The sequence below is a fragment of the Micropterus dolomieu genome, linkage group LG15, assembly GCF_021292245.1.
Source record: "Micropterus dolomieu isolate WLL.071019.BEF.003 ecotype Adirondacks linkage group LG15, ASM2129224v1, whole genome shotgun sequence".
Lineage (NCBI taxonomy): Eukaryota > Metazoa > Chordata > Actinopteri > Centrarchiformes > Centrarchidae > Micropterus > Micropterus dolomieu.
Window position 1 is genome coordinate 14,250,744 of NC_060164.1, and position 23,410 is coordinate 14,274,153.

At 39.5% G+C, this 23,410-nt stretch overlaps 2 long non-coding RNA genes across 2 annotated transcripts in view; one reads left to right on the top strand and one right to left on the bottom strand.

Moving 5' to 3' along the window:
• The window catches only part of LOC123983792, a 68,470-nt gene extending 45,993 nt beyond the window's left edge, over window positions 1-22,477 (bottom strand). The window contains exon 1 of the long non-coding RNA XR_006828285.1: window positions 22,077-22,477. This is a non-coding gene — a long non-coding RNA (uncharacterized LOC123983792). The remainder of the gene's footprint in view (window positions 1-22,076) is intronic.
• LOC123983791 lies at window positions 16,115-17,539 on the top strand. The gene is made up of 2 exons (XR_006828284.1): window positions 16,115-16,284; window positions 17,157-17,539. It is a non-coding gene; the product is annotated as an uncharacterized LOC123983791 (long non-coding RNA).
• Window positions 22,478-23,410: the final 933 nt, after the last annotated feature.

Genomic DNA, 23,410 nt, shown 5'->3' on the forward strand with positions numbered 1-23,410 from the left:
GCCATGCCCCTATAGCATGGATAAAAAGCAAGATTTATATTCTTTACTCTTATACCCTTTTTACACCAAAATTAGTGCGTATGTGCAGGTTTTTTAACATGAGTACACCCACTGAAAATAGCCGATTGACTCCTTTCACATTGCCAGTAGACGAGTTTGGCTTTTCTGTTTTTTACTGATATGTCGCCTTGGGGGTCACGAATGCATCGGAAAACAGGGTTAGCCAACAGTAGAAAGCAGCATGTCGGCCAGTGATAATGTTACGGTGGTTGCTCTGTGTAGCCTATGGACTAGAGGTGCGTAACGCAGAGTACCATACGATACACAATACATAGTTCACAATACATTTATTCATTTAGCTGACGCTTTTATCCAAAGCGACTATATATGTCAGAGGTCGCTGGAGCAACGAGGGGTTAAGTGTCTTGCTCAGGGACAAATTGGTGTCTCACAATGGATTCGCACCCGGGTCTCTCACACCAAAGGCATCTGTCTTATCCACTGCCCCATCACCACCCTAATAACGATAATATCACAATACAGCATTTCTGCGATAACCAATATATCGCTAGACAATCCTCAAATGATACATCACGATATCTAACTATGAATACAAAATGCCTGTGAAAAAGTTTTTTCTATTTATTTGCTGCAAATCCAAACTGTTATTAAAATTACAGAACTTAGATCAACTATGAAAAATGAATATAAAACATTTCTTTATAAAAGACACATAAAAATGCAAATTCACTGAATTTGCTGATTTTTTTGCTGAAAATACAAATTGCTGTGTACCGCCTAAGTCTAATATGTACATCACATTATATTGACAACTGTTCAGTGACACAAGATTGTGCTGCTTTTTCTCCACCTAGTGACAGCTGTATTTTTAGGCCGCTGGGAATTTTGGGTTTGAGTTTTGACCGTTTGGGGTTGCTGTACACTGTAACAAATTGCTGTAAAATTACGGCTGATTTTGGACAGTAATGTACCGTTATTCATACAGCTGAATACTATAAATGTTGACTCCTTGGGGAAACAAAATAATAACAGCAAGCTACTGTACAATCTCACGGTATAATACCGTTTCCATTTAAATACATTTTTAGCTACTTTTTGTCAGGGCTGAACACAGCACAGATGAAGGAGTCACACCAGAAAACGGGCGACAACCTGGTTGTCATGTTTACACCACTGCCTATCAGCAAAAAATGATTGCCGATTTATGCCGTACACTTTCACACTGAAGTCAAAACCAGATGTTAGCAGGGGTGCATTAGTGGGTATTTTGTCCAGTGTAGCAGGGGCTTTAATGTGAAAGACAGCTGAAGTAATAAAACTAAAAGGTAATAGACAATAGTAAATAGTGTTGCAATACTTGTTAGTCAGCTCAGCAGAGATGTGAGAAGAACGCTCATTTATTATTTGTAAGAGCCCAGAAGTGATATTAATTTTGCAACCTAGGGGTAATTAACAGAATAGTATCATCACAAGGATTGAAATCAAGGTTATAAGTCTGCCAAACTGGGATATTATACAGACTCTCAAAGAAACAAACAACAAAGTACAATTTCAAAAATTTCTGCTCTCTGTTTTTTCCAGATTTCGAGCTACAGAGTTTCCAGCGAATGTCGTACCATGTGTGAGGTGTTTCTCTGGGAGGGGGATGGTGAAGAGTGGGGGGTTGATTTCATGAGTAAAACAAGCCCACAGGCCTTTCCAGATGCCTCATCTGAATAAATGAGTCCTTTTAATCAATAAGTCATCTACCCTCTGTGAAGACTTCTGAGGTTGCACAATCATCCAAGATAAATACACAACACATCCATATACATGCTTGCATAATAACACATTCATACTGATAACAGAACGAGAGAGAGAAGCAGGCTCCCCAAAACAGACAACAACAATCCAAGACGAAGCTTCTATTGACTTTCTCACTGGGAATACTTTTCTTCTAATGATTTTTATTCTAATCGAACCGTAGGTAGCTGAACAATAAGCTCTGTTAATCAGAGCTAGAACTAGATATTGTACACAGTCAGTTAGTGCATACGGAGACACAAATAATTCAAGTTCAGTTTAAGCCTTTATAAAATGTTTACAGGAGTTTTTTAAAGGCTCTGCACAACTGCAGTTAACCCACACAGGTAATTATTCAGACTGCGCCTGAAATCATTTCCTTGTTCACTCATTCTACTCCATATATAATAGACATATTTATAAAATGAAACAAATAGCATTGTGGGATTGTTAGCAGAAAGCGGTGAATATGTCATGGATGCTACTTTTGAGGGCACTATACAAAGAGAGCGTACATCTGACACTCAGGTTAAGATCACTGACAGTAAACATAGTGCACTATGTAGTAAAAAGGGAGCGGTTTCAGAGACAGCTCCTGACTCTCCTATTTGCTCTATTATTTCCAGTGACTTCTTGCAGTTTCAGCAGAGCTTCACCCATCTGCAACTTGAGCAGACATCTAATCAGCCACAATAAGTGAAAACACCTGTGTGGGCATGCAGGGCCTTTAATGGTAAAGGTAATCAAGAAAAAAAAATAGGCCTACAGATCAATCAACAGTGACAATAATTGTTAGTTGCAGCCCTGCTTGTGTTCATTGTTTGTTTGTTTTTGTATTGATGAGTTAACACCTGCCTGTTACTTATGGTTTCTCTGCCACTAGTTTTTACACCACAGCATACTAGTGTTTTCATACACGCTTCTTTGCATCCTTTGCATGTGATGTTGATATGAGTTTTTGGGGGACGATGCCATTATTAAAGTGAAAAAGAGCAGATTTATCAGCCCATAGTTTGATTTTGAAAATGATTTGGATAGTAGACCCCTTTCCTTTCCAAACTACACTTAGAACAGGCCTATATTGAAAGCTGTTTTATATGTGGGCTTTGATAACTTTTCCTAATTTGATTATGTTAAAAATAGATTACAGTCTCAAAAACTTATCATTTAAACAATTGTGCATCAATAAATATTTGCTGCAAGAAGGTGCAACTGTAAAAAGATGGATGAAAGAAAGCGTAGGCTATGTGTATTATACCTTATACATACCCGGTTGGATATTAGTTTGTTTCCCAAGGACTATCTTTTAAGTTACCACTATTATCAGTCATTTCTTTTGAAGAGTGAGCTCTGCCCTCACATTCAAACATTACACACCATGGATTCACACTCATATCAGAATGAAATCTATGTACTGTCCTTCTTTTTAACAAGTAAAGCTTTCTTCATAACACTGTGGCTCTGTGCACTTTGATGACGTAGCTGTCAGGTTGTCTGAACAGTTCCTCTTCCCTAAAATGTGTACCGCACATTACAGTATTAATCAATGAATAACAATCTCATATTTCTCACGCTGTGATTGGTCACACTAGTGAAACAGAATTGCTATCATAGCCATCATATCATATTGGAGATTATGTGAGTGAGGTTAACTGGACGAAAAGACTGGACTAAATGTAGTTTAAAAGTGGGTTTCTAAATATATGATGCATAGAGTGTCTATAGACTATCAGGTCAAAGGTTGATAAGTAAACTATGTCACATCTGTTTGATCTGTATTTCGTCTGCATTTGCTGCCACCTACGTTTTGTGCCCGTCAGGTTACAGCTGAATAATTTAATTTAATTTAAATATTTTATTTAACTTTATTATTTTAAGATTTAATAGTCAGATTCCACCACTTTATCACCCACTAAGGAAATTTAGGTCTGATGAATGATAAATGAGTGGACTACATTAAATAAAAATTTAAAAATCAAATAAATGCTCATTTATTTACTCTTTTCCCCTCTCCAACTCTCTTCCACTGCTTCTGCTGGGTTTTTAGAGATAAACGTCACAGTCCACATAAACACACATTAGTATTTCTACATCCACTGGATTAAAATGGAGGCTGTGCTCTTAATTTACCCATTGCCATGGTGAATCGTAGCATCAGAGGTCTATTGATGAGTGATTTTTTTCATTCATCACTCACACACTTAACTCAGACTAAACATTAATTGAACTAACACTGCTTTTCAGCTGTTCTGAAACCCAAAACTCAGATGTTCCCATACCAGGAACCTGAAACAGAAGCAGCTACATGGAATTCAGCCGTCATCATTAATTTTTATTATTATTTACACCTGTGACATGTCAAAATGTCATCTGTGGGGAAAAAAAGGCCGGTTTGACTGACAATTGCCGCAGGCAGGCAACTGAAACACCAAAATAAACCACAGCAAAGGTGCAAACATGTCAAGATTTAATCAATTCAAAAGTAATCCAGCTCTGCCCTCAGCATGACTGTTGTTTATTGATATTTCACTACAAGTTCTAATAAGATAACGTTAATAAAGTTGTTTACATGACGTGTGATAATAGAAGCATTATGTTATTCAGATTATAAACAAATTATTAAAGTGCATATGCTTATTTATACCATATCATTTGAATCAGAACTGACCTGTACTATAGGAATTGTATTTATTATCACAAATTTGAAAAAAAAAACTATGACAACAAAATATATTTAAGAACTGTCCTTTACTGACTAGCATTTGTTTAAACATTACTATGATAAAAAACACATTATTTACACTTTCATGTGATTATCATATGTTCAGCATCTTGAAAAAAATCTGTAGTCCTGTGGACAATTAATCCTCCCTTCTTGGTGTTTGAAAGATCTTTTCAGTTGTTATTTGTCTCTGAAAATTGACACGACTGATCCACTGGTTGAGCTACTTAAAAAAGTCCTCCATACAGCATCACCCCATAATGCAGCAGCTCCATGACTTAAAAGCTATTTTGCATTTCATTCACCTTCAGTTTGTCAGCTGGGATGGTGCCAAGTCTTTTTTACTCGCTGCCATAGCAATATCGCCAACAGTGCTGAAGTGACAGCCACCGGAGGAACAACAGAAAGAGAGAACACAGAGGAGGAGGACAGAAATGGCAAAACACAGACAGTTTCAGAGAGTGGGAGCGGATAAGATGAGTTATTTTTTCGTTGTCTGTTCTTAAGGTTCAAAGAGCCAACAGGTGCAAGAAGAGTGCAGCTGTCTCGAATGAGGGCGCGGACACCGTGGAAATTTGGATGAAGGCTCGTGTCAACATGACAACTGCTCTCTATCCTCATCTCTCTCTCTCTCTTTCTCTCTCAAAAGCTCTCTGTGGTCATGAATATTTTATTTTCTTACTTCTGAAAAAGAGAAGTGTGTCGTTTGTTCTTCCGCTCCTCTGCATACTAACGAGAAGCTCTTCCCTTTTTGGGGGAAAAAAATCATCTCGTGAAGTAAATGGATGTGATGAGGAATGTGGATGAGGGATGGAGTAAGGGAGGCCGGGGAGCCTCATCAGTGAAATAAAATTTGCGCTCCAAACCACTGATTGAACAAATCTGCAGCCTTCATTTCTGATTACTGTAAAGGTAGCCCTCAGTGAAGGCCTTAGCTGCTTAGCAGTGGTAGAGTGTTTTAGAAGTAAACTCACACCTCTTAAATCTCCCAGGCTAGAAACAGGCTTCGATTGGGGTCGGGGGCCCTGTCTGTGTTGGTCACTGAGGAATGTCTCTTTTTGTGACTTTCTCCTGACTGCCACACCAAACTCAAATTCAAGGAGAGTTTTAACTTTAGAAAGTAATAAAAAATTGTCATCTCAAACTTTTGTGTCAGTGCATATTACTTTTAGATTACCGACTAATCTAACATATTTATTAATATTTTCTAAAGTTCATTTCTTTATTACTCAATTAATATAAAAATTAGGGCTGTGCGATATGACTAAAATCTCAAGTCCCCAATATACAGTGGGGAGAACAAGTATTTGATACACTGCTGATTTTGCAGGTTTTCCTACTTACAAAGCATGTAGAGGTCTGTAATTTTTATCATAGGTACACAACTGTGAGAGATGGAATCTAAAACAAAAATCCAGAAATGATGATTTTTAAATAATTAATTTGCATTTTATTGCATGACATAAATATTTGATACATCAGAAAAGCAGAACTTAACATTTGGTACAGAAACCTTTGTTTTCAATTACAGAGATCATACGTTTCCTGTAGTTCTTGACCACGTTTGCACACACTGCAGCAGGGATTTTGGCCCACTCCTCCATACAGACCTTCTCCAGATCCATCAGGTTTCGGGGCTGTCGCTGGACAATACGGACTTTCAGCTCCCTCCAAAGATTTTCTATTGGGTTGAGGTCTGGAGACTGGCTAGGCCACTCCAGGACCTTGAGATGCTTCTTACGGAGCCACTCCTTAGTTGCCCTGGCTGTCGCAAGTTCTTGCGATACATGGCCCCATCCATCGTCCCCTCAATACGATGCAGTCGTCCTGTCCCCTTTGCAGAAAAGCATCCCCAAAGAATGATGTTTCCACCTCCATGCTTCACAGTTGGGATGGTGTTCTTGGGGTTGTACTCGTCCTTCTTCTTCCTCCAAACACGGCGAGTGGAGTTTAGACCATAAAGCTCTATTTTTGTCTCATCAGACAACATGACCTTCTCCCATTCCTCCTCTGGATCATCCAGATGGTCATTGGCAAACTTCAGACGGGCCTGGACATGCGCTGGCTTGAGCAGGGGGACCTTGCGTGCGCTGCAGGATTTTAATCAAAATCATACAATGTGATTTTCTGGATTTTTGTTTTAGATTCTCTCACAGTTGAAGTGCACCTATGACCTCTACATGCTTTGTAAGTAGGAAAACCTGCAAAATTAGCAGTGTATCAAATACTTGTTCTCCCCACTGTGGGTGGTCATAATAGATAAATCTTGATATAGAACATTTTATGAAAATTCAATGTATCCTGAGTTAATGTTGGATATTACAACAGTAACTCATGATATTTCTCTGCGTCATGAAGGAGGGTAAGCGATTCTGGAGAAATCCATTACCTTGACAAATGCCATGATATAGAGCGAACAACGACACAGCAAGTAATGTTACTAACATTAGCTAGGTTGCGGGTTAGCAAACTGTTGCAACTTGTTGCTGCAAAGCTAACATGAGAGGAGGAGAGAGTCCCAGAGCAGAACATCACATTAACATGTCTTGGTGAACTAGAAAGTAAGCTGAATATCCGTGGGCAACTCATTAAGCGTTACCTAACACACAAATCATACTACGTTTTCATTTTAAAACTTTAGCTACATTTGCAGATTTTTTGGGGACTAAAACAGCAAATCTGAAGACCTAAAACACAGAAGTTTGAAAACGTTGCTGACAGGTGTTTTAGTGCGGACAGGTGAAAACAACTTTGGAAACAATTTGGCTTCCTGATTGGGTCTTATAAGTCATGCAAAGCAAAACATGATGCTACTGACAGTGTTTTAGTATAAAAGTTTGTACTGTGCAAATACACTTGTGCTGTGCATGTTAGGGGTCGACCAATAATTATACCGATTATTGTGGCCTATATTCAGCATTTTTCAAATAATCTGCATCGGTCATTTTAAAAGCAGATAGCCAATATAATTCATTAATTAAAAAGGCACTCCTTTGGCTCTGATGCAGCCATCTCTCTCTATGGTGAGTACAATGTCCCTCCCACAGTACTAGCTGATTGGTTACAAGTCACGAGTAATTGCCCATCAACACTGACTATCGCGCGGAAGTAGCCAATAGAACAAGCGAGCCATCACGCTGCAGCCTCTCCCCTCCTCTCTCAGCAGAGCTCCACATACACACACAGAGCAGAGTGAAGCGAGCGGAGATCAGTGTAGATTACACAAGATGACCATAGCTATAGCCAGCAATACTAGTAAAAGGCTGATACTGCATCAGTACAACAAGCAGGAACGTGCACCAAGCAATATTTTAATCTGCTCTGTCTCTCATCCACCGCAACTGTGTTTTGGTTTTACACATAGACTGTATATCAGAAGTGGACGTAGTCATTGTGACGTCACCCGTTGGTTTGTGGACTGCTATATTGAAGCCTCAAGTTTGGACGATAGGGCGCCATGTTGAGTTTTTCTCGGTTGAGCTAACGGCCGTTTGTGAGCTAGCTAGCTAGCTTGCAACAGTGCTGGTTAAATTTACACAATGCTGTGGGTACGAGTCACTCTAGCCTGACTGACAGGTCGCCATGGTAATGACTTGTCAGTCATAGATAATCCCGCCCTGAAGCATACTCTGCTTTATGGTCCATTTTCCTCTAAATTGACCATGATTTACTAAATGAACATCATGTTGTATTGAAGAAGACATGAAACTATTTTTTCAGACCATATAAACTCATTATGAAAGTGTTTACTGAGGTAATAAATCAGGTGAGAAGTAGGGTCATTTTACCATTATTTCTAATGGAACCGGACTTCTTTTTGCAACCAGAAGAGTCGCCCCCTGCTGGCCATTCAATAGAATGTAGGTTTAAGGGAATTCCACAATGGAGTCACGTCTCAGACCGGAAGCTTCACGCTTGATTTTACACAAGTACATGTGTTAGTTTGGCTAATAGCTAGTTTGTCATAAACAAGCTAAAACGAAATCTCTCTGTCTGTAGCCTGTTTAGCTTAGATGCTACGTACCTTAAAATTTTGCAAATCCTTGTAAACTCAGCTGCTCGTTGAGAGAAACCGGCTCCTCTCTACCTGCAGCTGCAGGGACGAGGAGGAGGACCGACTGACTGAGTGATGTCTTCTTTCTAAACTTCACTCAGTATTTTGATGTCAGGGATATAGTTTATTTAACATGTTCCATTTGTTTCCAATGAGATACTGATAATAAATAAAGTGACTTTGCTGCTGTAAACTTTACTTTATTTGCTGCTCTGAAAACAGTTAGTTATAATAAAATATTGAATTTGATTACTGTAAATTTATTCTTTTTAAATAAAATGTTTTTAAAAGGCAATTATTTAGTAATGAAAATCCAATAAGAGTATAGATGAAGAACAGAATAGTATCAATAAATGTATCAATAAAATCCTAACAATATAAAATAAATACAATATAAATGACAGCATGTAAAGACAAAGTCTATGATAATTTATCACTCACTGTTCAGTCTGCAACTCTCACACACCTAATTTATGGTGCGCGGGTGGGCGCACGAGCGAGGTGGGCCACAGTCTCTTTTTTTTGAATGTGTTCTCACACAGACTTCGCACAGAAGCAGGGCAAGCCGGGACGTTTACCTGAGGTGTAGGTGTGTGTGAGTGTGTCAGAGTGTGGGGAGAATTCAGTGGTCATTAAGACCTGCTTTTACAGAGTGGTGTAAAGTGAAAATTTTTGATTTTTTTTGCTGGGGGGGTGGGGGTTTTACAATCACGATGCCGGCTCAACGTCGTGATGTCTGTCAGCCATTGCCGATGGACGATGGCACCGTCCAACACTAATAACACTCATGTTTGCTAACCAAAAAAAGGTGAATGCAAATTTCAGCAAGTACCCTACAACATCTCTTCTGCCGAAAAATGAATCTACCTCTTAAAAGTCCTTTTCGGTGGAGATTTTGATCAATGTGCTGTGCAAAATCTGTGCGGTTATCACCTTTTTTTTGTGCTACTTCTCAGTGTAATAAATGATTGTATCTTACTAACAGTTAATTATCTAACTGAACAGTCACTCTGTTCAAGTATGAAGCCAAATCTAACTTTGCCCGAGTTTAATGTAAACATTATGTCAGCTTTACTTTCCAACTTCACACAGACGCCTTTTGTTCAAAGTATTATCACCCTAATTTTTAACACTTCTTTAATACGTGCTGACTTCTCATTGACTCTGTAGGTTAGCACACACTCCCTTGGGGTCACTCGAAGATACTAAGTAGCTTAGCGAGCTAAGCTAACAAGCTATGCGTGTAGACACCAATGCCTGCTTATTAACATTAACACATAAATAAAATACAAGAATTTCACTCACCAGCTTGCCATTATTCGTCTCGTATTTGCATGAAAAAAACATCCAAAAGGCTCAAACAGTACAGATGCAGAGCTCTGTCACTGTTGTACAGGCTAACAGACAGCGGACAGAAAGGCTTGCAGTGACAGCGGCAGCAGCCACCTGTCAATCAAAGCGGCCACGCCCCTGATAATTCAGAGCTTTAAGGCCTGATATAATTTAAACAGGTGAGTTATAAAAAATTCACCCCCCTCACAGGGCAAAATTAGAAATATACCATAAAACTTTGAATAATAGCCCGGGCTTTTATTTGCTAAAATCACTAAATTGACCCTGCCTTTATTTGGGACAGGCGTCCATATGGGACAGGCCTTTAATTGCTTTTGCACAAAACGGAAACTACTATGATACAGTTTATTTATTTCAAACAGAATATTACTTGTATAAAACTTATCCAATAATAACAAATAAGCGTCATTCATTTGATCTAGCGCCGACATGCGCTTTTATTTTGAAGTAATGTCACGAAAACAACACGGTGCAGGATGAGAGAAGTTAGCAGACAGAGAGTGATGAACTTCACACGACAGGATTTACAACTTGGATTAATTTTTATGAAAAGCTGTTTTGATTCTTTTGATTGGTGGACCCTTACAGACTAAAGAAATATAAATAATCAAGGAACAGACTATGCAGGTTTTTGTTTTTTTAACCTTTATTTAGAGGAAGCCTCTCTTTTGCAGGAAGGCCCTGATCACATTTACACCTGGAAGCTGCCCAGTCTAACTGCAGCCTGGTCTGCTGGCCACTAAGGAGCTCCACTGGAGCTGTTGGGGTTATGGGCCTTGCTCAAGGGCACCTCAGTCGTGGTAAATGAGGGAGAGCAAGGTTGGTTTACTTTCCACACCCAGATTTCATCCTGCCGGTCTGGGGATTGAACCCTCAACCTCCCAGTCACAAGCTCGCTTCTCTAACCTTTGGGCCACCACTGCCAGGTTCTGCTCGTAAATCTATAAGAATTAGACTTTGGGGCTTGTTGTTTCCATTAAATTAACTGAACGACTGATTTGACTGAAATGTATATCGGTTCCAAATATGACTCCTAGCCTGTTTTCCACCACCTCAGTCGATTTGTACTCGCGTGTTACTTTCAGTAAGAGTTCAACCTCGTTTTGTCCATGCAAAAATAAATCTCTGGTGTGGTTCTTCATCTATAGTATTACTTTCTTCTTTCATCAAATCCTCTGCAACTGCCGAGTATACCACCTGCTTCCTGTTTACACTGGCACGCGCATGCCCAGTGCACCTAAACTGTCCTGAAAAGTCCCCTTGTGAAAATATAGAAGTGTGGAATTTACAACACAACAAAATAAACGACAGAGCATAACTGTAAACGATAGACGTTTTTCTATCGTCAAATGATAGATATTGTCAAATCACACAGCCCTAGTAATAATTAATTTATCCAAGATAAATATCAAAAACTCTCATTTATAATTAAATATTTTATTAAATCACCCTGAAAAAGAGACACATAAAGCTCATTAGAATGATCATAGTGACATATAATATTAATAATAATAACAGACCCTATTTGTCAGATGCCTGATCAGAAAAATATTGGACCTCAAATTCATAAGGATTGCTGTGACACAGATTCATTTGAATACTGCATGTGAAACTTTCCCTGAACTGGAGATTTTTACTGAATTACTTGACTTGAATGAGTATTTTGCAGTAAGATAATCACTGGTATATTTATTTTCGCATCAATGTGTGGCAAAGAAAACAATTTACAGACTGTAACAACTATTAAAGTAAACAGAAAAGATGAAACAGCTGAACCAAAGACTGCATAAAAGAAGAGGAGGTAGCCACCGTGACGTCACCCATTGTTTTTGTGGATTGCCGTTTTGAAGCCTCAGTTTGGTTTTTAGGCCGCCGCCGTCATTTGTCCGTTGCTAGCTCTAGCTAGCTTGGTTAGCAATGTGCATCCAGAATTCACATTAACGGTGATTTTAATGCTGATTTTAATTTGGATGCTAATTTTGGCTAGTGAAAAAAAGGCTTAAAACAAAATGAACAGCTGACTCCAGAAGCAGGTTATGCAAAACTATATATTTTTGTAATCGATCATGGCGATTACAACGATGAATCGCCCCAGCCCTAATTATATGTCAAGATGATTGCAGCTTTAATGTAAATGCTGTCAGGTGATCTAAAAGGACCACAACACTGCACATGCAATATAACACACTTTGAAAACAAAGTTCGAGGACCATGGTGTCCTATGATGTGACCTCTTTGTTCACCTGCATCCCCACCATGAAACGGCTACTTCAAGACCACACCCTGGACAGCAGAACCAACCTCAGCCCTGTCCAGATCTGTAAATTACTCGACTTCTGTCTAAACACCACCTATATCCAATACAACGGATGATTCTACAGACAAAAGCATGGCTGTGCCATGGGCTCACCAGTGTCACCTATTGTGACTAGCATCTCCTCAACTCCTTTAAAGGAACAGCACTGAGCCACTGGTACAGGTATGTGGATGACACTTGAGTCAAAATTAAAACCCAAGAAGTGCAAGGAGCCTGCAAATTCAAAAGATCAAAAGATCAATACTTACTTTTTGATTCCCACCACCCACTGGAACACAAGCTAGGGGTCATCAGAACCCTGCAACACAGAGCAGACCACATACCAACAAATGCAAAAGCCAGAGAGAAGGAAACGAAACCACCTGAAGTGGGCACTTGTGGATACCCCAAATGGGCCTTTGTGAAAACAGCCACAAAATCCAGGAAGAAGACCAACACTACAGGGGATGAGGAGAAGAAGGTGAAACGCAACAATATTGTGATTCCAAATGTGTCTGGAGTATCAGAGAAACTTTGGAGGATTTTCAACAAACACCACATCCCTGTGTTTTTTCAACCCAAGAACACGCTAAAACAGATACTGGTACACCCCAAAGACCGCACACCCAAACTCAAGAAAAGCAATCTAATGTATGCGGTCCAATGCAGCGAGGAATGCACAGACCTGTAAATTGAGGAAACTAAACAACTACTACACAAACCCATGGCTCAACACAGAAGTCTTAACTCCTCAGGTCAAGACTCAGCAGTTTATTTACATCTGAAGGATAAAGGACACTCGTTTGAGGATCACCAGGTGCACATTTTAGACAGAGAAGGTGGATGGTTTTAAAGAGGTGTCAGGGAAGCCATCTACACCCGGGTTGAGAAGCTATTGTTGAACAGAGGAGGGGGTCTACGCCACCACTTATCCCTCACTTACAACGCTGTCCTTTCATCACTTCCCAGGAAACCAAAAAAGCATTTCCTCTTGGCCTCAGGTGAAGTTGCCAATGATGGTCATTCAGACTTGGCCACAGGTGGCTCTAACGACCATGACGACAGTCGCTACCACTAACCAGGAGCACTAATGAACCAGCGGAATCGACAATCCTAGCTAATGATCCCAGAGGTTAAATAGCTGAGTTTCCCTACCAGTCAGTCAGAACTGAAGGAGTCTCTTGGATGAGGGACGGAACGTCTTCTAGTATCTTCAACCAAGTCCAGTTGCCCTTGACCTCAACCTTCGTTGGATAACACACTTACAACTCAGCACAGCCTTAGCCATTGGTTACGACCTACTTCTCTGGGTCAGTCATACCTTCACAATGGTCCCATGGCCCCAATGAGCGTCCTAGTTTTATTCCTGACTGTATCAGGAACAGGTGTGAAGATGTGGACGGATGCACACAGAACGAAAGTTAATACATGCACAGACAAGACACAAGCTACAAATCATTAATCACTTAGTCTGTAAGAAAACAGTGAAAAAAGTTTCATCACAATTTCCAACGGTTTTGTCCAATTAAGAGTCAACAGATCAACAGATAATGTTGGGTATTTTTAATTGATAAATGACAATAGTAACAGCTAATATAATTTTCTGTTGACTGATCCCTTAATTATCTAATCATTTCAAAAACAATCAACACAAGGCAACTCTTCAATCAGCTTGAAGTTGTGTGTATGTGTGGACAGAAAGTCACAGTGGTACTAAATTCCTGTCTCACTCTCAATCTGTTTTTCTCTTCGCCAGTTTGCCTGAAGTGGACGTTGATCTCTGAGCTAACTAAAGGAGCCCTAAAGATACATCTAAGCAGCCACATTCTCTGTGCAGGCCATAAAGACGTGATGTAAAGATTTGTTTTTAACTCTAAAATGATTTGTTATGGCTATGAAGCACTGTATCACACTAATGCAGCGAAAACTGCTGCAGCTTTATGGAGGTTTCTGACAACGCATAGCTCATTGTGCATTGGGGAGTGTGTGTGAGTGTGTAAGAGAAGGAAAAATAAAGAAAGAGCTGCACTGACTTGTAACAAAATGCAATGTGAAAAAGGTCTCTTTGGATGGGGCAACAGAAATCAAGCATGCTTTAAACACTGTCAAGAACGAGCCCCGCTCAAGAGCAAGGATATTACATTATGATCTATGAGAATGCCTTTTGAAAAACATGCATACACAATACAGAAAAAACAACAAGTATTCAAAGCACTGCACTGTCCCTTGAATACAATTTTTTTTAATCCAGCCCCAAAATATGCTAAACTCCTGAATTTCAATTACATAAGAGAATAAAGGGTTTCAAATTCTGGTGTTAAAGGAGCAGCTTTATGTCACACACACTGCCATGCAATTTATTCTGTTCTTACTTTGATCCCGACCTTCTTACCTCATATTTAATGGCCTTGGAAAAACACAGGCGCAGAGCAAGAACAACATAAAATGCCCTCTGAAAAGAGAGTATTTTCCATATATGCAAAAACAGTTTAACTTTTATTATTTTTAAAGTGTATATTTCAGGCATCCAACTGCAGCAGAGATAAACACATTTGCTGTACACTTATCGGGCTTGTGCTACCCTCACCTCTCCTCATTATGCTTTCATAAAACCTCAGATCTGAATAGGCCAGATGTGCAAATCTTTGAATGTAGGAGCATGCTATAGCGATTTCACATCTGTCTACTGCAACTGGTTAAATAATGTTCCTTTTGCTTTTGCTTTTTATCTCTAGGATCTACCTCTTTCCTATGTATACTTTTCTTGCAATGCGCCCATCTTATCTGAGAGGTATTAAGAATGTGATTCATAAAACATCCAAGGACATCCGTGTGTGCGTGTGTGTGTGTGTGTGTGTGTGTGTGTGAACACCAGCATGGTGTTGCTGAGGCCTAAATCTGTCTCTAACTCTTAATTAAACCCTGGGCTCCAGTGGCCCTAACTTATTAAAGACCAAGAGTATGTAACACCCCTACCCCCACCCCACCCACGCACACACCCACACACAGGCCAATGTACTCACACGCTTCCTTTAAGCTCACAACACTCCACCTTTAAGCTACCAATGATTTAATGCATCTCAATATTTCACCTTCTGCTGCTGCTTAGTGACCCACTTGCAGAGAAATAAATTATTTCCTGGACTCTTTTAGCACTCACTTGAAAGTACTGAAGGAGATTCCACAGGATTTCTACTGAGTGAAGTTTCCAGTTTTAAAAATAGTTTTAATGGAATTTGTGCTTTATTACTTTAAAGTATGCCCAGCGAGAAAAGTGGGCGGAGAAACTTTTAAAAAAGAGAGCAGAGATGCAGAGCGAATGCAACAACCTGAACAAAGAAAAGACAACATATTACTTCGGTCTTCTTTCACTTGCATTGGTTACCGGTAAAATACAGAATTGATATATGTTTTTAAAGCCCTCAATAGCTTAGCTCCACAATACATTAGTGATTATTAGCTAATTCCATATTCTGCACCTAGGTCGCTTAGGTCATCTTCACAACAACTCCTCTTAGCTTCTCATGCCTTACAACTAAAGGTGACCTGGCCTTTACTGTTACTGTCTAACATTAAGTCCTACCCAAGCAACACCCTTCCGATTTCCAGACTGAAGCCAGACCAGAAATGCCTGAAAAAACTGCAATTCATCGAGGGGCCACTTGAGCGTGGCTCCAAAAGGGAGTTAATCTCTATTGACCCCCATGTTAAAATGCCCAACTTTACAGCAGAATAAAACATGTTTACAGCCTGGTACAAAAGATGGATTTAGAGTATATTGCTAATTTTGCCCTTCGTGACTCACCTGTTTAAAGTATATTAAGCCTTAAAGTTCTTATTATTAGGGGCGTGGCTGCTTTGATTGACAGGTGGCTGCCGTCTCAGTCACAGCTAGCTTAGTGACTACCGTCTGCTAACTCAGCTAATACAGTCCATCACGGAGCTCGACAGCTCTACCTGAGCGTTTTAGACATTTTGTCATGCAGATACCAGATGACTAAAGACGTGCAATTTATCAGAGAGAAAGAGAACCTCCACAGGCCTGTGCTGCAGTTGGTGAGTGAAATTCTTGTATTTTATTTAGGTGTTACAATAATTAGCTATGTGTACATAATGTTAGCTTTTTAGCTTTGCTAACGTTACCTAACCAACTAATTCGCCAGCTTTAAGCTTTGGTAAAAAAGTGTTAAAATAACAGGAGTCTGCTAACAGCAGTTTATAAAGAACCATGCAAAGAAGTAAAAGCAGAGATGTGAATTTATGGTGAAATCACTTTAGAACAAACGTTATGCAATGTTAACGGTAAGTTAAACTTGCCAAACAGGCATTGTTAGATTTGGATAAGTAACATTAAAGATTCTGTAACAGAGTAACTGTGTCACTAGAATAAGTGTCTCCACCTGTACTGAGGACGGGGCTGAGGGTTCGGGGGGAAGCGGCGGTTGTCGTGTCGGTAAAGACAGGTAACTTAGTTGGGCTGTAAATGTTCCTGAGTTGAATAAAGTAATAATTAGTTATGTAGAGAAATCAGCAGTATGACGGCCGCTTCTGTTTGTCTAGGCTCTCCAGCTGCATGTAATTAACCTGTGAGGCCCCACTTACATTCGAGATTCAAGCACTGTTTTGTTATTGTGTAGCAGATTACTTTTGTGATAACCTAAAGGTGCATTTAAATTCACTATAAATATGTCACGCAGTACCAGTTTAACAGTAAATTTAACATAAGAGCAAAATAATTAATATACAAAACAAGCTGACTTGACTGATAAAGTGGTGTCCAGCTGCCAGATTGATATTGCACATTGCATATTGGCATAATTACTGTTATATGCCAGAGGTTATCATGCTAAGGCGATCTCAGAGTTCAGTAGGTTTATGGCAGTTGGGAAAAGGCTGTCAGTAACTTTCTACAATTGTTGTGTTTACAGTAGCCAGATGAGCGGATGGCAGCATCATTCCAGATGAGAAGCACCAGCTCTGCAGAAGTCCTAGCTTTCAGGGTGGCCCTGCCAGATCCTGTAGCTTACTGCCTTGTTCAGCCTTTTGTATTTGTTTCACTTTAACACCTGGACTCTGGATTATGACTCTGGGTTCCTAATCATAGGTTCTGTCATTATATTTACTGTTGAAACACATTACTACAAGTCATACAAAATAACTTTTACATTTGTAACCTTTCAATATTTATGTTTCCATGAATGCAAGATATGATTTTAATTGGTTAAACTGTTGCTTTTGTATTAGAAATCATTTTTGTTGTATAAAATGTATCAAACTAAATTTGCTTAAAATAAAACCACATTGATCATCATTCTTTCTTATGTTAATTGAATATAGTGTGAACTAAACATAACAAAATAGAATAGTTAACAGCTATAAATGAAAATATTAAGACGTGAACATTTTGGTTGCATTTTCAATTTTAAACATATACTAGACTTATCTCTTTTAGCTAGAGTTCAGCCTTAATGTTTGATATTTTATCTGTGTATGATTAACCTGTCCTTGGAACTGACAGACAGAGTGTGAAATCTAACATTTTCAGTCAGTAATAAAGACAAAATGGGTGTAAATATATAGAGAATTTATTGCAGTGTGAACCATTATTTATTTATATTTTAAATGTGCATATGAGTAATAAATGTTGCAGGTAATTAATGTAAAATATAAAGTTAACTATAAAAGATGCCTCAGTTTGGGTGACAGTACTATTATGTCACATTTGCGAGAAAATGGAACAAGGTGCCTCAATATATAGATGACAGTCAATAACAATAGTAAATAATATTTTTTTGTGTTGTCCTTTGAAGACAGACAATGTAATATCAGCTTTCAAATGCCAAGTAGCCATAACAATAAAAGCTGATTCATGGTAACGTTAAAGTTAGTCTCCACATAATATAGTGTGGCAAATTACCACATATATATTAAAAAACGTTAAAGCATTTTAAACCTTGTGTAGTATAACCTAAATAACAGAAATAGTTACTTGTTACTTTAAGTGTTGAATACTGTCAGGTTAACTTACTTCCAGTAACATTATAAGCTGGTAACGATGCAGCCACAGGCCACCAAACGCCAACCAGAAAAGCTCCGAGTAGAAGCTAACGCAGAGTAGCATTTAGCATTAGCTCATTAGCCTGAGCTAACTCGGTCACGTCGAGCTAGACGGGAGTGGTTTCAGCAACCAGGCACCTTTGTTCCACCCACAACCCGCCTCTTTGCACACTTTTGGTTATCCGGGAGTGACGCGTGGTGACGCGCTGCCAAGATGGCGTTGGCCAGCTCTGCCGGTTTTGAGCTTCAAAACAGCTCTTCTGAAACAAATGGGTGACATCATGGATACTACCTCCATTGTTTTGTACAGTCTGTGGTCCTGACCCACTATTGAGAACTTCAAATCTAATTTAAAGACCTACCTTTTTTCTCTGGCTTTTACCTGATTACGTCCCTTTTTTTAAAATTGTTCACCGTGTGTGTGTTGTTTAGGGCTGACCACGAATAGTCGAAAATTGGATGCGTCGATGAGCGGAGCCTGATTCCACTGTCAATCTCACGGTCGAAGCTTCGCAGCGAAACGAGGATCATGCCATTTTGGCGATATGGGAGTGCTCAACATCTGATTTTACATGGAACTGCGGGTTTTCTCCCAATAAGGTGGGATCCCAATAAGTGTGGTGTTGGCGCAGGGCATAAGATATATGCCTTTGGTGTGAGATATTCCCGGGTTCAATTCCCCACTGTGACACATTCACCATTGTGTCCCTGAGCAAGACACTTAACCCCTTCGTTGCTCCAGAGGCGTGCGACCTCTGACAGTTTTCAGTTGCTTTGGATAAAAGCGTCAGCAAAATGTAATGTAAGTTAATATACTAACTATTACACTATAAATTTCAACATATAATGCTGTAAATAAACATGTAAAAAAGATAGAATTAAAAAAAATGTTGTATGAATAAATCCAAATTTGTAACCATAACCCTTAAGAAAGGAGGGTCAACACACATGTGTAAGGCAAGGCAAGTTTATTTGAATAGCACGTTTCAACAACAAGGCAATTCAAAGTGCTTTACACAAAACATAAAAGCAACAGGAAAATATAAAAAAGTTTAAAAGCAACATAGCTTCTTGTTTTGATTCCTCTTTTCTCTTGTCCTTGGCAGAGGGAACCGATGAGTGACGCAGAAAGTAAAACAGGTTGGAGCTGAACAATTTTACTCCTGACTTGTTAAGGCGAAGTCCATCTGCCTTAAAAAGATGTCTGCGGTCCCACAGAAAGTAAAAGTTTTCGATGAAATGCACTGAATGGACAGTACATGCCGTTGAGAGCCACGTGTTCAATGCCATCAATCTGCTGAATCTCTCAGCTCCTCTTTGGATTTGCGGTATAGGGCCACTGATAAACACCTCAGCATTCAAAGAGCTGACTGTGTTCAACAGTTTATTAAAGTCCTTTCAACACTTCAGACGGTTGCTTCACAATATCATTGGCCCCGATGTGCAGTATGATGTTTTTCACAGTAGGATATTCAGCCACGATATGCAGGATTCTTTCTGCCAAGTCAGACACCGTATCCTTTGGAAAGAGTATTTTGATGTTCTTACTGCACATGCTTCTTACTTCATTTACAGCAGTCATCCACAATCAGAGTTTGAGGCCCAGTCGTTAGCTTTCCTTGCAGCCTTTTACTTTCTGATTTACTCTCAGTCCTTACCCTTCTGTGTGAGAATGGGATGTTTTCCAGGTCATCAGACGGAGATCCAGGGTCCTGCAATAGTGCTGAAAATCTGTTCTGCTGTTGCACACTCAGTTTTTGGGGAGGTTTGTAGCTAACTCTCCCTTTCACAGCTGTCCACGGCTGTGTCCTACTAAGAACAGGGGTTGAAGAGGCCCTCTGCCTGGATGATAATGCAGGCCAGCCAGTCGCATCACAAATCTCAGGGTGCTGAGTTCTGTCTGTTACTCGTTCTCCCATTTCCCATTTAGGCTTTGCATCAAGAGCGTTCCAGGGAGGACTCCCACTTTCAGATTTATTACCCAGTACACAGGCCTCCTGCTTCTTGATAGTCTTGTTGGTGCTAATTAGCCATGTGTTAGCATGCTCTTGTCCACTGTTTTGGGTCCACGGTAAAGTAGTGTCATTCCCACATAATCCATTCACTTCTAACCAGTGGATCTTGGTTTCCAGCACTGCAATTTTCTGTTGAAGTTTGTAGAAGTCGTACGTGGAGAAGGGGCTATCTTGTTGCTAATTAGCATTAGCTATAACTCCAGTCACTGCAGTACAGACTAGTGCTATTGATAGGCAGCACTCGCGTAGCACTAAGATCATAACAGTGTTTAAAGTATGGCAATAGCCTACTATATCTGACAGTCCCAGTGAGCCGCTGCTCATAATTTCTAGCAGAAGAAAAGAGAGTTTCAGCAAAAGAATACAAGCAGAGGTAAGAGCAAGCAGCAAAGCGTCTGCTCTGTAAGAAAGCAGTGTAGGCATAGCGTGTATGTGTTAATGTGTGAGTGTGTAGTGGCAGTGGAGGAACACTTACTGTTGAGACGGAGCCCCAGCTTCACCAGTGTTGTGCCGAGTTGTCGGCACCTCGGTCAGATCATTTATCGCCATTGATGAACCACACAAAGAATATTATCATTTTTAAATAGTATTTGAAATAGACCCACGAACAACAACGACGTGCATGCAGCTTTTGGCCGCACAGAATGCCTGTAAAACTCGGCACAAGACTGGTGAATGGCAGTCAAGCAGAGAGAAAATGGTCTACAATAAGCCTCAATTTAGCTGGAAATGTACAGTTTAAATTACAGATATACAGTGGCTAATAAATAGAGACTGCAGCTCTACAGCTTCTCAAGATTAAAGTGGAGCTACCGTGTGTAACCCCCCCGCCCCGCTCGCAATCACAGTGCACAAACAGGCCTACATGATTCGACTATCAGTCAACTATAGGCGAGACTTGACTATTCTGATTTGACTTTGTAAATCCTTAGTCGGGGACAGCTCATGTGTTGTTATTGTATTATTAAAATGATAAACTCATCCACAGTCTTTCATAGAACACGTTCAAACTGATAATCACTTAAATTCAAATTAGCCCACAAATGAACCCTCAATCTGCCAGCTTAATACTATAAAACATTGTTTAACAAGATGAAGGCATATTTAATCTCATAAAACCATCCCTTAGAGAAATAATACAATAAAATAAAATCAGAGCATGACTGACTGCATAACTTAAATGAAACATAAACACACACATTATCTTAAGAAATAATAATAATTTACATTTGCAGCAGCATTTGCAGCTTGTGAAAAGTCGGTTTCACACACAACTAGATTAATGGCCACTTCATCTCTACAGTCTCCATCTCTGAGATTTAAACATAAAAGATGAGGTTGCCATTAACAGATTAGGGAGCAGATTAAGAACACAGATGTTTGCAAGTCAACACTCATCTAAACTGACACTGAATGAAAGTCATGGTGTTTGCCAGCAAAAACACACATATCAGATTTGTGCTGCAAAAAACACCCAGAGATGCAAACATAAGTGCATTGTATGCAAAGCTTCACTCTGGCACTTGTATTTAATTTAATTAGTCAAATGTATTCCGCTGCAGGGGAGCATCAAAGGAAACATCCTCTTTGCACACCACTTTTATAACAAAATGCTTGATTTTCCATCCACATCCATCTGTCAACAAACCTGACCTACACTGGCACTTGCAAGCTAACTAAGATTAGCAGGTGACAAGGCATTTATCATAGAGACAAACAGATTTGCAATGCACATTTAAAACAATAAACACAATGTAACAGCAGGAGCTGTCTTACCTGAAACAAGGTGCTCAGTTTGGTCAGCTGACTCTTTCCTTACAGGCAGCTATCACCAGCAGAGCGAATGTTAGCTAACGTTAGTCATAGTTAACAGTTGTTGTTAAAAGTTACTCCCACCGCCTTACTGGTTTCATTTTTCGAATTGTCTTCAAAAATGTGTGGTGTCACCATCCTCCTCTGAGTTATTGTTGTACATGTTTGTTTCTTCATTTTCTTTGTTTTTTGAAAAAAAGAGTCAACTTCTGTAGCTAGATTGTTCCCTCCATCTTGGATTTGGTCAGCCCGCTAACTCAAATCAACCTGAAGGAGCTCTATGCGCAGCAGCGCCACCCTCTGGTGAAGAGAGTAAACGTAGACATTTTGAGACACGTTCAGTCTTGTTTATAACACCGCATCTGTGATAGACAGATCACAGATGCACAGATCTTCTTCACAGCAGACATTTTGACTGTCACAGCATATATGTTAACTCACATAGCAAGCACAGGTGCATTTAGTGACAGAAATTATGGCTGCATTGTAATTGGGAGTGCTCCTGCTACCAGGGTCCTGTAACCCTGGTATTGTGCATGCTGCCTCGCTGAAGTGGCTTTTACTCAAACACTTGAATGGATTCATGTTATTATAGTAACACCTGTGAAAATGTCAGCCATGAAAACAGACTAAACATTCAAAATGACAAGTATTACACAAGTTTATATAGAACTTTCCTTATTATGGCAAGTTTATTAGTTAAAAATGGCACAATGCATTAAATCCTAATGCAAATGTATTTAAAAGTCTCCACTTACTTCATCACCTTAAACGCGTTCCAATCAGCATCAGTTCTTACAGAAATAACTCAACATGCAGGTTAAATAATTGTAAAAGTAAGTAGAATCGGGTGCAAACAATTAAGATGAATCAAACATTGTCATAAAAAAAAGGGCTGATACATGGCAAATTTCAAAGGAAGGGGTGTGTCAGTAGACTTAAAATACAAAAAAAAAAAATCTACATTAAATGTGTAAAGAGAACAGTACTCTTAATGACAGATATGATAATGATACAGATTTTTTTTTAAATACAACATAATATGATATAATGTGTAACCCCTCATGGGCTCATCAATAATAACCTTAGTTCATTTTGAGAACCAAACTCTGATTTCCATTCCAGGAATAACACAAACAGATTTTAGTATTCATTAATCTTCTGACAGATGTACAGGCTCCCTGTTGTTTTCCTCTTTCTCAATTTAAAATCATGCTCCCAGAGAGAGCCAAGCAGCGGGAGGGAGAACAGAGGAGTGTCAAAGGCAGGAGAGGAAATGGAGAGAGAAGGGATGTGTC